Source organism: Pinus tabuliformis, chromosome 8 (assembly GCF_031772625.1).
Source record: "Pinus tabuliformis cultivar Carrire ecotype Pingquan chromosome 8, CPIR1, whole genome shotgun sequence".
Taxonomy (NCBI): domain Eukaryota; kingdom Viridiplantae; phylum Streptophyta; class Pinopsida; order Pinales; family Pinaceae; genus Pinus; species Pinus tabuliformis.
This window is the reverse complement of record NC_142294.1, coordinates 1441052415-1441072324: the sequence shown is the minus strand read 5'-3', so window position 1 is coordinate 1441072324 and position 19910 is coordinate 1441052415.

The window sequence follows — 19910 nt, the reverse complement described above, 5'->3', positions numbered from 1 at the left end:
CCGCAATTGAATTGTGTCGCAATTCCTCATTCATTATATTATCGCTGACATCATCACACTTCAGGGTCCGTGCAAGTGCTGAAGTACTCATAGCTACAATTAAATTTTCCCATATGTCTAGCATATAACACATTAACAAAATGGCTCTAATTTCATCATCTAGTATGTTTTTAATAGAGGCAACCTAACTAGTAATAATATTGAATTCAATCAAGTGCTTGGCAACTGAAGCACTCTCTTTCATATTGAGATTGTAAAGCTTATTCGTCAAGAACACTTTGTTTGATGTCATGTTCTTCTGATATATATCATGGAGCTTCTTCCAGAATCCTTTTGTCTTCTTTTCTCCAAACACATTAAAATACTCATTCTTTGCTATATATCAAAGGATTGTTGTAATCACTTTTCTATCTAGCTTATTCCACTCTTCATTCGTCCTCGATGAGGATTTCTTTTCTGTGCACTCAATCAACAAATATTGATCCTTTAAAATCAGTATATCTTCCATCTGTAATTTCCATACGGAAAAAGTAGCCCCACTCAACTTCTCCATCTCCATGATCAATAATATTGATGCCCAAAAAAATCAAACTCCGCTTTCAAAATAAATCTTTAATTAATACACCGACCAAAAATTAATCTCATTTTAAAATAATATTATAATTACCTCTTCCCTTTTCTATTTTTTATTTTTTAACCATAAAAAAAGGTGTGCAAACTTTATTAAAATAACACAACTTAACAATTATAAAATACATATAATTATATATGTTTCACACGTGACATATCCACTGCTCATTTTTAATTATATGACTATAATTTTTCCAAGTCCTTTGATTTCATGTGCCATGAAAAAAAAAATACTAACGTGCTACCAACGGAATATAACTATAAATTACCTTCATCGCGTACTAGGAATGCAAACATCGTCATTAACATTCAACGCCAATGCTCTATACTCTTTTCCGCTACAAATCCCTGCAAAGTCTCAGCTCGAGGACTTGAAAAATGAAATTCCACCACAAGAACCTGATGATACTCTGCGGGAATGAAATTTTCTCGGTTAGAAATTTTGCGAAGATTCAACCTCAGCCAACACTCGACACTGCAAGAACATCTTTCGGGAGTCAAATTGCTGACGAATTCGCCAATGAGACCATGAGGAACGGGTATCCTCTCACCATCGATCAAAGTATTGAACTAATGATGAAAAGGTCTCCTCTCATCGTCGAGCAACTCTCCCTCACCTCCGATACCAGTTGATGGGTTCAGAGGAGTGCAGAGCAGAAGATCAGAGTGTCAAGAAAACAAAAAAATCTTAATAAAGACTACAGTCCAAATGGAGAACAGGAGACAGAAAAAAAATTAGAGGCAATTTAACATATTATTAATGGAAAACATAATACATTATCAATAGAGAATAAAATCACACTTCACATTATAGGAAAGGCCTTGGCTTGGATTTCTCAGGGAAGATTAGAAATTTATACATGAAGAAGGAAGATCTAAAATTTTCATCATGTGATTCAGATGACTGCATAGTCAAGGGTGGTTGGTGTCGGTGGTAACTTTCTGTATGAGTGACGGAGAGAAGATTACTCAATTCGGATGACTGTGTCAGTGTCGACTGCGTCAGCTTCTGTTTCACACCTAATAGTTTGTGATTGAAATTCTCCCGTAAAGCCTCTAAATTAGTAGCCACCGGAGAAATGTAATCACGGGACTGTAGGTGGGGCACTCCCTCCTAAATTTAGGCGGTTTGGTTTTAAGAAACTAGGTTTTGGATTCTTGATTCTTTTGAAACTATCGTCGTAAAAAAAATTAAGGGAAAATGTGAAGTAGAGATTGTTTTTTTCAATATTATGAAACAGTTAAATAAGATTAAATAAGATTATATGAAACAGTTAAATAAGATTAAATAAGATTATATTGGAGACATTAGTAATACATGATTATAGTGACACTGATCATTGGATTAAATGACACTGAGCTTCAGGACACTTGGATGGGCGATTTTTACACTTAGCAGATAGTTGAAATTAGACTATCCAAAACACCACTTTAATTTCAACCACTAAATTTCTTTTAACTAAAATGTCTGCTAGTTTATGTGTCAACTACGCTTACAATTCCAAGTGAATCTGAGGTGCATTGAAGCTCGAGATCGACGCTGAGATCGTTGGCACAGTGTTCTAGTCTTCCTATCGTTTTTTTTAGGTCGACATTGCCTCGGGCCGAGATCCCTTGGCATTACATTGAGATTGCTTGGTATCTGTGATGCCTCCAACCAGGCATATATGGTTGGAAAACATTGATAAATCCAACCACAAATCCAACCACCAACATTAATGTAGAACCTAGCGTTTTTTTAGAGAAGGTGGCGGAAGTCTGAAGAGCTAGATAGCTTCTTAGAGAAGCCACTGCCTCACCGACTCCAGAAACTTCCTCTGTGTATAAAAATCAGTTCAGTGATTCATAAGTTACGAAGTTGCAAGTTTTAAGTGTTTCTAAGTTTTTGTGTTGTGTCTGAGTCTCTGAGTCTCTGACCTCTCTGTTATGGTATCAGAGCGATATCTAATTTCTATTGCCCATAGTTACCCTTACAACTTATTTAACGACATAAGTTTTTCCAGCGACATTTGAGTTCGATGCACATAACATCCAAATTTTCTTCTCAGAAAAAGAGATTCTACAGATTATACACCCATTGAGATTGTTGCAGACAACTATTTACAAGAAATGAAAGTGAACCATTAATGGAACAAATATTTGAGAGTCCACATAAAAAGTCCTCAGGGCAGCTACGCACCTGAGATTTAAAATCCCTTCAACAATATGAGGCACTAACTCTAGTCATGGCCACAAAAAGGACGAAACTGACCACGAGAGGCTGGGTGTTTAACAGATGTTTAGGATGGAGATCGACTGCGTGATCATCAAAGTTATGCTTCAAATCACAACAAATTGGGTGTGAAGCATCGACCTTTAATCAACGCAGAGAAAAGACATTTTGACGTATTACCTTTAATCAAGCTTCCGTAGTCGAGATCAAATCTTGTGATGATCACCTTTAGCTCTTCTATTTGCTCCTTTGAGAAGCTTTTCTCGCAGCCTGTGTGGACTTGGCCTTCGAAAATCGTATGCTATTAATGTGATCAGTGCAACTCCTACTATTCATCAAAACGAAAGAAGCAATACCATGCTATGCATTTCGTACACATATGTATTTGAGTTTAAAACCAGCCACCACTATAATCACCAATCAACATCTGTTAATTCTTACTGAAAGGAAGCATCTGTTAATTCTTACCAAAAATTTGGATCCAGTTGACAATTAATACAAGGACATCCTCATTAGCCAGTTCATTTGTGTCCATAATTCTAAATGGGAGGTTCTTCATTATGAAATAAAACATCAAGGTTGAGAATGGCACCAAGCCTTCATAGAATTGACATGTTGGCAAGAACAACAACCATTTGAATTAGTTTTGGGTAGTGAGAAAAAGAATTGAGTGGCTTTGCCATTGGTGTGGCTAGCATGAAAGCTACTAAACATGCCTTGTTTCATGTGAGTTGGAAATTAAGTTATGTGGAAGAAGGGAATTCCTTTTTTCCAAATGTACTACCCATAGGCAATCTTATATGTGAAGTAGACTTTATTGGTTCTCAGTAATCCAAGGAAGGTAAGGCAAGGAGATAATAGGACAATAGAGGAGAAAATTGAAGCAACAGATAGGAGGTGGTAGGAAGGTAATGGAGGAAAAAATAGCATAGGCTTTGCATCAATATGAAATGGCCCTGGCATACAAACAAACAAACAAAAAAAGTTTCCCTCTCCAAGAAATTTTCATTCAAAATAGAGCTATGTGCCAAAGCATGGGAGAAGGTCTTGGACGAATGGAACATGAGAGGTACATGCTTCCCTCTCAACCACAAAGAAGAGTAAGAAGAAGATTGTAGTGAGGTTGAGGGATGAGCCTAACTGTCTTAGGGAAATGTATGAGGACATTTTGCAGAAAGGAAAGATTGACAAAGAGGATTTTCATGGACATGATCTAGTAGAGGCTGCGTGATGCATACATGAGCCAAGTTGCGAGGAGATATTTCATACCATGCTTAGCTGCAAGTTTATGCCAAAATATTTTTTCTTTAGATTTTACAGTAGGCAAGATATGTCTTAGACTTTTGCTTGGTTCATATAATATGTTTCTTGACTATTCCTCCATAGGAAGTTGATAGAGTTTTGGAAGATGATAGATGACTATAACAACTTTGCTTTTCTAAAGGTAATTGTTATATCTTTGTAGAATATGACATATTGTGTAGTTGGTGTATTATCCAAATTATGGATTGTATTGTTCTATGTATATTAATTTATTTATAAGTGTGCTTCGGGAGACATAGATTTTTGAGTTTTCACAGTAGTCACTTATTTGTTAGCCATTGATCTTTTATTAGTTGTTTTCTTAATAAGAGAAAAAAAGAAAGTTTTGTAACTGATATTCTTTGTGCTTCCTAACCTAGATAACTATAATTGTCCCAATATATCACTTGTGTGCTCTAAGCATTTTCTAGAGGGTTAGATTCAAATTTTAAAGGGTTTTATGTAACTAGAACAAGGGAATTACAAGAAAACAAACAGATTTGGATGGTGAATTGACTGGAAGGAGAGACAAGTGCATCTCTATTCTTACTTCAGTAGAGAGCTAAAGCATTGTCTCACCCAATCTTTCATAATCATGAGACGACCATATCCCAGAGATTTGACACTGTCATATTGCTTTCCATGCTACAGACCAAGGATTTTCATGACATTTTGAATCTCATCATTTTCTATGATCTGTTTATTAGTAGATTTCATTACATTCAACAACTTGCCTCTGACTGGGAACACACAATTGTGGTTTCGACCAACAACATCCAACCCTGCCATATGAACCATTAAGACAACCAAAACTTACACTCGAAATGAAAATGAAACCCTGTGACAATATTTAGAACTACCTCATTGCATATTAGTCTTTCTTTAACATAAGGTGAATGCACTTACACACATTAACATAGTTCTAGTCCATATAAAATTTATGACATCACAGAGGGGTCAATGACAACAATCCTACCAGTGATTTTTTGCAGCTTTTGGGGAAATTACTAATTATTTTTATTACTAACACAACCACATTAAAAATATTATGTGATTGATATAAGCCAAAGGCTTCATTTGTAACATTGATAAATATAAAATAATAAAAATATTTAAAAAAAAACAATTACAATAAAAATATTATTATTATTAATATAACTAAAAATAAATATTAATTTATATTAATTATTATTTAATATTAAATGTAACTTATTATTATTTAATTTTAAATTATTAATAAAAATTAATAATTTAATAATACTATTTTTTTATAATAAATATTATTTTTTATTATCAAATAATAAATAATTATGATAATAATTATAAATAATAATAATAATTAATGCTTAATATTAATTAATGATAATAATATTTAATACTTAATAATAATTTAAAATAAATATTATTATTTATTATAAAAAAATAATAATAATAATATTTTAAAATAATTTTTGTTATTACTAAATAATTACGATTATTATTACTAATTAATATTACTATTATTGTTAAATAATATTATTATTTTTAATCCAAGGGATTGATATTGTAAATTTAAAGGGATTTATTCTAAAACCCCAAGATATTGTAAAACTAAGGGAACGATATTAAACCCAAGGAATTAATATTATATAACTAAGATATATAAATCATAAGATAAATATTATAAACCCAAATAAATAATAAACCCAAGGGAATAATATTAAACTAAAAGGATAAATATTGTAAACCCGAGGTATATAAACCCTAAAAAAATATTATAAATCCTAAAATGGTTGACCAAAGTTGACCATTATAAACCCAAAGAAATAATAAGCCCAACGGATTAATACTAAAAACCTAAGGGATTATAAACCCAAGGGATTAATATTAAACTCAAGGGATAAATATTATAAACCTGAGGTATATAAACCCTAAGATAAATATTATAAATCCTAAAATGGTTGACCAAATTTGACCATGATTGATTTTCATATTGACACAATCTTTTTCACAATGCGAAGCTTGACTATGGTTGACCATGTATGATTTTCATACTGAGAGAACCTTTGTCACAATGCGACATGGGAAAATGGTTGGGCATGGTTGATTTTCCTAGTGATACAACTTTTGTCATAATGCGATGTTGGACCAAGGTTAACCATGGATGACCATGATTGTTCCAATGTGACATTGGACCAAGAGAGAATCTTTGTCACAATGTGACCATGATTATTGACCATAATTGATTTTTATATTGAGACAATCTTGTCACAATATCATGGTTAACCATGATTGAAAATAACTACATTATAGCCTTGTTCAAATACCATGACCATAATTAATTTTAATATGGAAACGAAACAAAACAAAAATAACTACTTAATAGCTTTGTTCAAATGTAGAAATTAGTTCCAATCTTTCGAAACTAAACTTAATAATTAAATAACTTAAAGAAGCTCCAATATCATGACCATAATTAATTTTAATATCGAAACGAAACAAAACAAAAATATCTACTTTATAGCTTTGTTCAAATGTAGAAATTAGTTCCAACCTTTCGAAACTCAACTTAATAATTAAATAACTTAAGAAGCTCAAATACCATGAAAGACTACCTCTTCCTCCATGGTAGGAAATTTAACCACACTCTCTGTGTTATTCGTATGGAATATTCCTATAAATCACGGCCCAGGTTTGAATTAAATCAACTTAAAATTATAATAAGTACCATGCCTTGCTCGTAAATGTTTTATGTTCGAGTAGTACTTAATCATAAATATCAAATATGCATATAATATCTTTTGATTAAGTGTCATGTGATTTTAAATTTTCACGGATGCAAGACTATCTTTAGAATGCAAGAAAAACAAAATCAAGTTCCACGGTTCATCAGGCGCGTCCTAATTTTGAAAAGGAAAAAGGCCAAAACAGCCGGCGTTAAAAAACTTCTAAAATAATCTAAATATGAAAAAAGCTGGAGAGCGTTGGAAATTGAGTGTACATAAAGCACTGTTCAGAACCAAGGAACACAGCAGCTCCATCTCAATTGTTTTTGAGTTCGGCATTGGATTGGGTTGGCTTGTTAATGTTGTGGTTTGTTTGTTTGTTCTGCATTTTTTTTTTATGAGTGCTTTAATGTTTTTGGTTTCCTTGGTTGAATTTATTTCTACTGTTTGCGAATCGTTTCTATTATATTTAGTAGTGTGTGAATTGCTGGGCGGGCCACCGCCGCACAGCAAATATTAAAAGAACCTACATTTTCCCCGGTGAAAGCTGAGGAAATATATGTACTTGGTTAATTTGTAGGTTTTTTTTAGGTTTGGTGGACGTGCAGGTTTTCGCCTCATTTTTGACCTGGTAATAAATATACCCTACCAATTCCATTTTCAAATACAAGAACTCTAAACTGTTATCTAGAAATCTTGTTGTTTATATGGAAGTAATTGTAATTTAATTTTATGATTGAAATGTTACCCTGGAGCCTCTAGATTGCTGACTAATAAAGACTACAGGGCAAATGGAGAACACAAGACAGAAAAAAATCAGAGACAACTCAATACAGTGTTAATAGAAAACAGAATACATTGTCAATGGAGAAAGAAATCACACTTCACATTACAGGAAAGCCTTTGCCAGTTGAAAATAATGGAGAATTATGTAATATTGGAGAAAGTTTGTTTCACATTTGTGCGCGTGTCCTAGATTATTGTTAATTTCTATTTTCTAGGAGACAATTTTGATCTCCCTAAATTCATTTAAACCATTTCGATTATATGATTAATGAAGGTGTGCGGTACTGCCCAAGCAGTTTATAGGTGTAGGTTGCTCACCCGTGAGCTCCTAGTTTCAGTGTTTCAATTTTGTCTTCCATTTTTAACATGGTATGAGACTTGGTGAGCTTTGGTGGCTAGATTGAGAGCCTTAGTGGTAGATTGAGAGCCTTGGTGGCTAAGAGCCCTTGTGGCTGAAATTGGTGAATCTATGTTGAGCATTAGTGGCTGGAAAGTTAAAGAGCCTTGGTGGATGAAGTGTGAGTGCCTTGGTGGTTGGAGAGAGGCATTGTGTGAGAGCCTCAGTGGCAAAGGCATTCCTACAAAACTTGTGTTTTTGCTGAGTAAAGCCAAACCAACACAACTTTTTTCCCTCACTCACGCACTGGTCAACTCGACAATCATTGCACCATTTTGGGTTAATTCTCGCATTGACGCCCTTTTCCTTAGCGCAATCAGGATCGGCGCGAACCCAACCTCAAAATTCTGTGCAGAAGAAAGTTGTGGTGGCTTTGTATTTTCTTTTGAGGTAGAGATTGTTCCATTTGAAGTTGATGTTGCTCCATGTGAAGTCGAGGTGTATTGAAGCTCAATATCACTGCTAAGATCATTGGCACAGTGTTCTGGTCTTCCTGTAAAAAACATTGGGTCGACATTGCTTCGGTCTAAGATCCCTTGGCATCACATCGAGATTGCTTGGTATCTGTGGTGCCTCCACATAGGAGGTTGAGATCGCATGGTTTGTGCTACAGTGGTGCTTTGATGCTGGATTCTCTCTTGATGGCTTGGTAGATTGCCGAAGTGGTCGCATTTTTATTAATGCTTTGAGGCCAAGATCATTCCAATCAGATTTGAGATCATTTGGTATGATAAGGCCAAGTCTTGATTGTTGATCAGAGATCGCGGTTTTCATGACTAAGATCGTGAGTGTTGCTTTGGTGGATGAGATTTTTGGTGTAGTGTTGGTACTTTTTAAGTTCAAGAGCATCTCTGATTGGTGCTAAATCCGGATCTAGAGCTGTTGGAAGAGTTTGAAGAATTCGAGTGACTGGAGGCAAACCTGTGTTGAATTTTCAAATCAATTACTAGATATTGAGGATCTTGTGTTGGATCATTAGAAGTTGGTTACATCTAGAATATGAGTTGTAGGCCTATAAAATTTCAATAATACAATCATGCCACATCAAGCTTTAACTTCAGCAGCTATGACAACAGAGAATCTGTGGCATCAATGATTTGGACACATCAATCTTCATGACTTATTGTTCCTACAGAAACAAGGTATGGTTAATGGACTTCTTGTTTTAATAAATGCACATGTTCATTGTGAAGGATGTGCACTTGGAAAAATGCGTAGGGATGATTTTCCCTCAAATTTAAATAGGAGAAAGAGAGATATACTCGAACTTATGCACACTGATATATGTGGACTAATGCAGAAAAGGTCCTTAGGAGGAGCTTATTATTTTTTGTTATTTGTTGATGATTGCACAAGATATACCTGGGTGTTTTTTCTCAAAAATAAAAGTCATGCTTTTGAATACTTTAAAGAATTAAGAAGTATGGTTGAAAAGTAGACAGGGAAGGTCATCAAAAATTCAAAATTCTCCACTCAGATCATAGGGGAGAATACAAGCTTGGAAACTTCATCAAATATTGTAGGGATCATGGAATAATTCAATAGTTTACAGTACCCCACACTCCACAACAGAATGGGGTTGTAGAAAGAAAGAAAAGAACTCCAGTGGAGTGTGCACACAACATGTTTAAAGGTAAGAACATATCTAATGGCTTTTGGGAAGAAGCTATTAATACTGCAATCTATTTAAAGAATAGAAGTCCATCTAAGAGTCTTGATCTCAAGACTCCATTCAAAGCTTTATATGGTTTTAAGCCTGTAGTCAGTCACTTAAGAGTATTTGGCTCGAAAGCTTGTTCACATATTACTAAGGACGATAGGAAGAAATTGGATGCTAAAGCCATAAAATTCATATTTGTAGGGTATTATTATGAGTTCAAAGCATATAAATTGTTTAATCTGTCTACTCACAAGGTATTTACGAGTAGATATGTTATCTTCCATGAACAGGTTGATGAAAGGAACAAAGACAAAAGCTATCAAGAGTGGCACATGCCTTTACTAATTGATCATAGCAATGATGAAGCCAAAGACATCCATGTGCAGCAATAGCAACAAAAAGAATAATCTAGTGATGAGGGTACATTCAGCAGTCCAAGTCCATTCAAGGGTGAGCAAGACAGATTTGAGGCATGTCCGCTACCAAGGAGATCAGGTAGGTAGACTCACTTACCAACAAGGTATAAGGACTATGCTATTATGACTAGTATTCTAAATGTTGTTCAGACCATGAATTATAATGAAGAAAATCAGTATGATGAATGGAGGTCAACTATGAAAGGATAATATGAGTTAATAATTAAAAAAAAAAACCTCTAGGTGCCCAATTAGTAACCAGGTGCAACTTGCTCACTTGTGAGCTGCTAGTTTTAGTGTTTCAGTTTTGTCTTCTATTTTTAAAATTGGTTAGGCTTGGATTTCTCAGGAAACATGATAAATTTATAGATGAAGAAGGAAGACCTAGAATTTGCTCCATGTGATTCAGATGATTGCACAGTCAAGGGTTCTTGGTGTTGGTAGTATCTTTTGGCATGGATGATAGAGACAAGACAGTTGGGGTTGACTAACTGTGTAAGTTTCGACAGCGTCGACTTCAATTGGTTTCACACCTAACATTCTCCCACTTGAAGCCAAATGAAGAATAATGAATCAAGTCACATCGAGTCCTACCAAGCCTCTACATAACTCAAGTTTATTTCTTAGTAGAATCTTAGTGAGCACATCAACATGGTTCTTATATGTATGGATATTTTCCAAGGATAATTGTGCTTCCTTCAACACCTGCCAGATCCAATGGTACCTTAAGTAATTGTGTTTGGTGTTTTAGTGAAATGTTGGGTTTTTTGCCATGTGAACGGCACTTTGACTATCAAAATATAGCACATACTTCTCCTAATTTATTCTTATCTCTCATAGGAAGTGTTACATCCACAATATCTCTTTACAAGCTTTTGTTGCAGTTATGTACTCTGCCTTTGTTGTAGAAAGAGATACTATTCTTTATAGCCTTGACACCCAAGATATTGCTGCACCTATAAATGTATAAAAATAACCTGTAGTGGAATTTCTAGTGTCCATATCTCCATCCATATCTGCATACGTATATCCTTCAAGCACAATCTCATTATGAACAAAACATAAACAATAATTACTAGTACCCTTGAGATACCTCAACATCCATTTTACTGCTTGCCAATGTTTTTTTCTTAGATTGGCAAGGAACCTGCTGACTACTCCCACTGAATATGAAATGTCTAGTCATGTGCATACCATGACATACATCAAGATGCCAACTACTAAAGCATAAGGAATATTACTCATTTCTTCCTCCTCCTTATCATCACTAGGACATAACTCAATACTCAGCTTGAAGTGAGCTACAAGGGGTGTACCAACTAACTTGGAATCCTTAATATTAAACATTTCAAACGCCTCCTTGATATTTTTTCTTGCGACAACCAAAACCTTTTTTTTGTTAGGTCCCTATACTACTAGTGTAACCCTTTATTATTATTAGTAAAACCCCCTTATTAAATTATTGTGCCCATGTAGTCCCCATGTTGTTATTATTGTGCCCCGTAGAATCTCACTATTGTTATTATTGTGCCCTTACATTATTATTGTTATGTCGTATCTGATTATATTATGACCCCTTAGACTCCTATAAATAAAAAGGAGGTCTTGTCATTTGTATCGTCCAAAAAATTTCATTTGAGTAATGTAAAGGAGGTTTCCCCCTCGAAAAGGCTTGTTTCTCAGGCGTTTACCTATCTTTTATAACTTTTGATGATTTGGTTTCATAACATTTGGTATCACAACTTTGGATTCTAGGGTTTCACCGCTCCAAACAGGTCTTCATGGAATTTTTGCTATAACTTTGTTTCTACGAAGTTTTAGAAGATAAACCAAAAACCCATTTAAGATGAAATGGTTCTGAACCTTGGGTCCAGATTTCAGATCTTGTCTCGCTATATTTTCAGATATTTGATCTGAGGAAGTTAGGGTTTTTACAAGCTGCAACAGTCAAGTGCAAATAGGTCATCATGGAATTTTTGCTATAATATTTTGTCTATGAAGGTTCAGACTCTGACATTAAAACCTATTTGAGCGAAATCGTGGGGAAGCTCAGGCTTGGATTTCAGATGTTGTTTTGCTATATTTTCAGAGATACAGTCCAAGACATTTAGGGTTTCTGCAGGCTCGCAAATTACATCCCAAACAGGTGACCTCGGGAAAATCGTCATAACTGTCTCTCTAAGCATCATATTCAAATTTCGTGAGAAGTTACAAAAAGAGAATGGACTGTAGTTTTCTATGTATCGTTTTCAGATCCGAAGGTCGAAACAATGAGACGTGGAACTTCGTACAACTTCGCTCTTCTAAAAAGCTATATAATCAGGTCATCTTGGGAGAATGTGCATAACTCTTTCTTGGAGAATCCAATTTCGATCATACTAGTGGAATTGGAAAGAGGATGCAGTGGGATACCATAGTTCGCAATTTCAGAATTGGGAGATCTGAAATTACACAGTTACAGTCATTTCAAGATCGAGCTCCTAAAATCAAGAAAAGACAATATGAGGAAGTTTGATGGCAAGGATCTAGTAAATTGGATACTACAGATGGAGCAATATTTTGATCTACATGAAGTGGAACTGTTACAAAAGGTACGTATTGCATATTTATATGTAGAACTAAATCAATTTTTATGGTATGAAGGGCTTTGTTCTCGTAAACAACTTGTCACGTGGTCAATTTTCACGGAGGAAATGATAGCACATTATGAGGATACAAAGAGAAAAACCTTCCTTAGCCAATTGATAAATCTCAAACAAAAGCGTTCAATGGCAGAGCACATTGAGGACTTTCAAAAATAAAATATAAGGGTAAATGATATTCAAGAGAACCAAAGGATTGATGTTTTCATAGGGACTTTAAAAGATAACATTCAACATGAATTTCGTCTTTGGAAACCTAATTCATTGGAGAAGACATTCAGGTTGGGAAAAAAAATTGAAAGCGAAATTATGAAAACAAGGAATCCCACCACTCATGACTATAATTATGGAAGTGTTTTTTCTCCTAGCCTTCCACAACCTACAATGTTTAAACCACAAAAATTTCAAGAAAAAAGACAAAAAGGGCTTTGTTACAATTGTGATAGCAAGTACACTAAAGATCATAAGTGCGCCTAGAAGAAATTATTTTACATAGATTATGAAGAGGAGGAAGAAAAGAATCAAGAAACATAAAAAGAAGAGGATATACAACAGGAAACAACCCCAGAGAAAAAAGAAAAGAATCCGACCATATCTTTTAAAGCATTGGCAAGAATTACCACTCCTCAAACTCTCAAGATAAAAGGAAATATCAAGAAGAAAAAGGTTCAAGAAGTGAAATATCACATCGAGAAAGAAGAGATGAATCCGACCATATCTTGTAATGCATTGGCCAGAATTACCACTCCTCAAACTATCAATATAGAAGGACATGTTAAGAAGAAAAAATTTCAAGAAGTGAAAGATCACACCGAGCATCAAGAAATGAATCCGACCATATCTTGTAATGCATTGGAAGAAATTGCCACTCCTCAAACTCTCAAGATAGAAGTACATATCAAGAAGGAAAAGGTTCAAGCAATGAAATATCACATCGAGCATCAACAGCAAGTTCTCCAACTTTTAAAGGATAACGCCACTTTGGTGCAGAATCGAATGAAACAACAGGAAGATCAACATCACAGTGAAAGAATTTTTGATGTAGGCGATTAGGTATTTTTACAGCTACATTTCAAGCAAGCTATTTATGAGAAGGAAATGTTGGCAATACTACATGAACTTAAGAAATTGCAACCTTACCTAAAGAGAAGACACTTCAAGGTAAAAATGGATCATAATAGTATTAAATACTTTTTAGAACAAAGATTATCTTTAGAAGAATAGAAAAAATGGATCACAAATATGTTGGGTTATGACTTTGAAATCATATAAAGAAAAGGGAAGCAAAATGTTGTTGCAGATGCACTCTCGAGGAAGGATGAGGATGTGGAAGCATTGTTTTGTGTTATTTCTATTATCCAACCAGATTGGTCAAACAAAACAAGTGATGAATGGAAGAATGACGAAGAAGTGTGGCCAATCATTCAAAAGTTGCAGAAGATCCCAGTTCAAACAATATTGCCAGAACTTAATGAGGAGGGAAAAATCATATTAGAACCTGGAGCAGTCATAGAAACAAGAATCCAAAGGCTACGAAATCTATCAATTTTAGAGTATCTCATCAAGTGTAAGAACTCACCCGCTGAAGATTCCACATGGGAGGACAATAATTTTATACATAAGCATCAAGAACTACTCAAACGTTGAGGACAACAATTTTTGAAGGAGAGGGGCATGTTAGGTCCCTATACTACTAGTGTAACCCATTATTGTTATTAGTAAAACCCCCTTATTATATTTGTTGTGCCCATGTAGTCCCCATATTGTTATTATTGTGCCCCATAGAATCCCACTATTGTTATTATTATTCCCTTACATTATTATTGTTATGTCGGTTCTAATTATATTATGACCCCTTAGACTCCTATATATAAAGGAGGTCTTGTCATTTGTATCATCCCATAATTGTTCATTTTAGTAATTTAAAGGAGGTTTCCCCCTCAAAGAGGCTTGTTTCTAAGGCGTTTATCTATCTTTTCTATGTTTTCGTGAGTTGGTTTCATAACATTTTTCCTATCACACATGATCCTCATGCCCAATATCTATTTTGTTGGACCAAAATCCCTCATTGCAAATCTTTTGCATAAATCTTTCTTCAACCTATTGATCATATTCTTATCATGCCCAACAATAAACATGTCATCCACATATAGATGTAATAGGATATAATTTCCTTTATCATACTTCTTGATATAGACACAATGGTCAGCCTCCAACCTGTGAAATCCATGTTCCAACATGAATGAATCATATCCATTGTACCATTGTCGAAGTGTTTCAACCAATAAAGACTCTTCTTCAACTTGCAAACTAGGTCTTATTTTGCCTTTTTTAATGAATCCTTCTGGATGCTCCATATAAATTTCTTCCTCTATTTCACCATGAAGGAAATTATTTTTTTCATCTAACTGTTCACATTCTAATTCTAAAGTAGCAACAAGAACTAGAATGCTTATGATGGATGACATTTTGACAACAAGTGAGAAAATCTCAATGAAGTCAATACCTTCTTTTTGCGAAAATCCTTTCGCCGCTAGCTTTTCATTACAACTCTCCTTCTTTTTGTCACCTTCATGCTTAATTTTGTAAACCCATTTGTTTTATATAGCCTTTCTACCTCTTGGGAGATTTACCGACTCCCAAGTTTTCTTTTCCAGCAAAGAGTGCATTTCTTCCTCCATTGCTTTCTTCCATTCTTTACTGTGCTCAACTTTACAAGCCTCTTGAAAACAATTAGGCTCACCTTCATTAGTCAATAGTATATAGTTTGAAAGAGGATACTTTTGTGAAGCCTTATGAGGCCTAGAAGATCTACAAACCAACTGTGGTGTTGAATTATCAAGTTGAATATCCTGTAAAGGTTCCGCAAGATTTCTTCTTCTTAGTCTTCATCATTTTCCACTTGTTGTCCTTCCTGCTCTTGAATCCACCATCAATTTCCTTACATTGGTGGGATGTTTTGCTACTGCTCTTCAAACCTGTCAATAACTTTCTTGACCTCCAAATCACCTATAGTCCTTTTAAATATTTCTAACTCATTAAATATAACATCCTTGCTTCTAATAATTTTACATTTGACTTGATCCTATAGACGATAACCAAATTCTTTATCCACATATCCAATTAAAATGCATTTAATATATTTATCATTTAACTTAGTTCTATATTCTTTGGGAATATGTACAAATGCTTCACATCCAAAGATTTTCAAGTGAGAATAATTCAACTTCTTACCATTCCAAACTTCTTTAGGGATATCATCATCGAAAGATGTAGTTGGAGATCGATTTATAAGGTAGCAAGTTGTCCTGACTACATCTACCCAAAAATGCTTCTTCAAACCATAATTGGACAACATATTTCTCACTTTCTCCATAATGGTGTGATTCATCCTTTCCGTGACACCATTATGTCGAGGAGTACCAAGCACAGTGTTCTCATGCTTTATGCCAAATCTATTATAATATTCTTTGAATGCATTTGAGCAATATTCCCCACCATTATTTGTTCTCAAGCACTTGAAAAATTTGTTAGTCTCTTTTTCAACAACAACATGGAAATTCTGAAATATTTCAAGCACTTCACTTTTACTTTTCATAGGGTATACCCAAACCTTCTTGGATGCGTCATCTATAAATGTTACAAAGTATGATGCTCCTCCTAATGAATTGATGTTAACAGGCCCAAACACATCTCAATGTATCAATTCTAACATATTTTTATTTATTTCATGGCCACATCTAAGGAATGAAACCCTCATTTTTTACCATATATGCAATTTTCACAAAGATCAAGATTATAATATTTCAAACATGTCAGTAAATTTTTACCAACAAGGATTTTTAAGACCTTCTCCCTCATGTGACCCAAGCACTTATGCCATAGATCTGTTGAATTCCTTCTTTTGTGACAACAACCAAATCCTATATTCCTATCATTGCCTTCAATGCGTATAATTTTCTTGTCTTGGCTCCTTTAGCCACAACCAATGCTCCTTTGCTAATTTTCCAGCCTCCCTTTCCAAAGCTTGTGGAATATCCTTCATCATCCAGTCATCCCATAAAGATCAAAATCATGGGCATTTCTAGTACATGTCTGGCCTCTTTCAAAAATATACCGTGTCCATCCTTGATCTTGTTTTGGACCTCTCCCACTCCAACAATACTACAGAAATGATTATTCCCCAAATGCACTTTACGATAATCACTAGGATTAAGTGCAACAAAATTATTTGCATGGAGTTACATGGTGAGATTCCCCGGAGTCAAGGATCTAATCAAAGCTACTACTAGATTTATATAAACATGAATCTTCTACTGAAACAGTAAACAACAAATCACCATCTATGACTACAGTGGTGAATCACCTTCATTTGTGTTGGTCGGTCTCTGATCCTGTTTTCCTTTCTTCTAGACTTGACATTATTTCTTCATGTGTCCATGTTTTCCACAATGAAAGCACAAGAGCCTGGCCCTCCTTGATTTCGATCTACCTCTCGATCTTGATCTCCCTTATCAGCCTTGATCAATTATCCTACCATGATCAGTTAGAGGTGGAGCTTGTCCTCCCTCGTTTTGCGCAATTGAATTGTGTCGCAACTCCTCATTCATCATATTATTACTTCAGGGTCCCTGCAAGCACTGAAGTACTCATAGCTACAATTAAATTTTCCCATATGTCTGGCATATAACACATTAACAAAATGGCTCTAATTTCATCCTCTAATATGATTTTAACAGAGGCAAGCTAACTAGTAATAATATTGAATTCATTAAAGTGCTTGGCAACGTAAGCACTCTCCTTCATATTGAGATTGTAAAGCTTATCCATCAAGAACACTTTGTTTGATGTCATGTTCTTCTCACATAGATCATGGAGCTTCTTCCATAATCCTTTTGTCTTCTTTTCTCCAGACACATTAAAATACTTACTATTTGCTAGATATCAACGGATTGTTGTAATCACTTTTCTATCTAGCTTATTCCACTCTTCATCCATCATCGATAAGAGTTTCCTTTTTGTTCCCTCAATCAATCAATATTAATCCTTTAAAATCAATATATCCTCCATCTGGGATTTCCATAGGGAAAAATTAGCCCCACTCAACTTCTTCATATCAGTGACTATTGTTTCCATTTTCAATAAGATTAATGCCCAAAAAAATCAAACTCTACTTTCAAAATAAATCTTTAATTATTTCACCAGCGAAAAATTAATCTCATTTTAAAATAATATTATAATCACCTCTTCCCTTTTCTGTTTTTTTATATTTTTTAACCGTCAAAAAAGGTGTGCAAACTTAATTAAAAGAACACAACTTAACATTTATAAAATACATAAATTTATATATGTTTCACCACATATAAAATTATAGGTGACATATCCAATACTCCTTTTTAATTATATGACTATAATTTTCCCATGTACTTTAATTTCATGTGCCATGAAAAAAAATTACTAACGTGCTACCAACGGAATATAACTATAAATTGCCTTCGTCGTGTACTAGGAATGCAAACATCGTCATTCACATTCAACGCAAATGCTCTATACTCTTTTCCACTACAAATCCCTGCAAAGTCTCAGTTTGACGACTTGAAAAATGAAATGCCACCACAAGAACCTGATGATACTCTGCGGGAATGAAATATTCTCGGCTAGAAATTTGGTGGAGATTCAATCTCAATGAAAAATAAATTGATGGACCGAACCTCAGCCAAGACTCGACACTACGAGAACATCCTTCGGGAGTCAAATTGCTGACGAATTCGCTAATGAGACCATGAGGCATAGGTATTCTCTCACCATCGATCAAAGTATTGAACTAATGATGAAAAGGTCTCCTCTCATCGTCGAGCAACTCTCCCTCGCCTCCGATACTAGTTGATGGCTTCAGAGGAGTGCAGAGCAGAAGATCAGAGTATCAAGAAAACAAAAAAGATCTTAAAAAAGACTACAGTCCAAATGGACAACAGAAGACAGAAAAAAAATTTAGAAACAACTCAACATATTATCAATGGAAAACATAATACATTATTAATGGAGAATAAAATCACACTTCGCATTATAGGAAAGGCCTTGGCTTGGAATGGAAAACATAATACATTATCAATGGAGAATAAAATCACACTTCACATTATAAGAAATGCCTTGGCTTAGCTTGGATTGCTCAGGGAAGATTACAAATTTATACAGGAAAAAGGAAGATCTAAAATTTTCTTCATGTGACTCAGATGACTGCACAGTCAAGAGTGGTTGGTGTCGGTGGTAACTTTAGGCATGAGTGATGGAGAGAAGATTACTCAGTTCAGATGAATGTGTCAGTGTTGACTGCGTCAGCTTGAATTGTTTTCACACCTAATAGTTTGTGACTGGAATTCTCCCCTAAGGCCTCTAAATTAGTGGCCGCCCGAGAAATGTAATTACGGGATTGTAGGTGGGGCAATCCCTCCTAAATTTAGTAACTGGCTTGTCTTTTCTTCGGTTTGGTTTTATGAAACTAGGTTTTGTATTCTTGACTCTTTTGAAACTATCGATGTATGATTTGAAGAAAAATTAGGAGAAAATGGAGAGTAGAGATTTTCCTTTTCAATATCATGAAACAGTTAAATAAAATTCCATTGAAAACATTAATAATACAGGATTATCCTGACACTGACCTAAATTGGACTACGTGACAATGAGCTAGGACACTTGGATGGATGATTATGAAACAGTTAAATAAAATTTCATTGAAAACATTAATAATACATGATTATCGTGACACTGACCTAAATTGGACTAAGTGATAATGAGCTAAGACACTTTGGATGGATGATTTTGACACTTAGTAAGTGGCTGAAATTAGATTCTCTAAAACACCCCCTTAATTTCAACCACTAAATTTTTTTAACTAAAGTATCTGATAGTTTATGTCTCAACTAACCTTACAATTTAAAAATTGAAATCAACAAATTTTTTTTTTTTTTCTTTTCTTATGTAACCCCAAAATTTTTGAAATATATCAAACACGGGGATCATCGCGACATTTTAGGTTAATTCTAGCGCTGATGCCCCTTTCATTAGCGCAATCACTATCAGCGTGGGTTGTAAGCGCGGACCTGATCTCCAAATTCCTCGCTGGCGCATTTTCTTGAGGTTTTTGGTGGCACGAGGCCAGA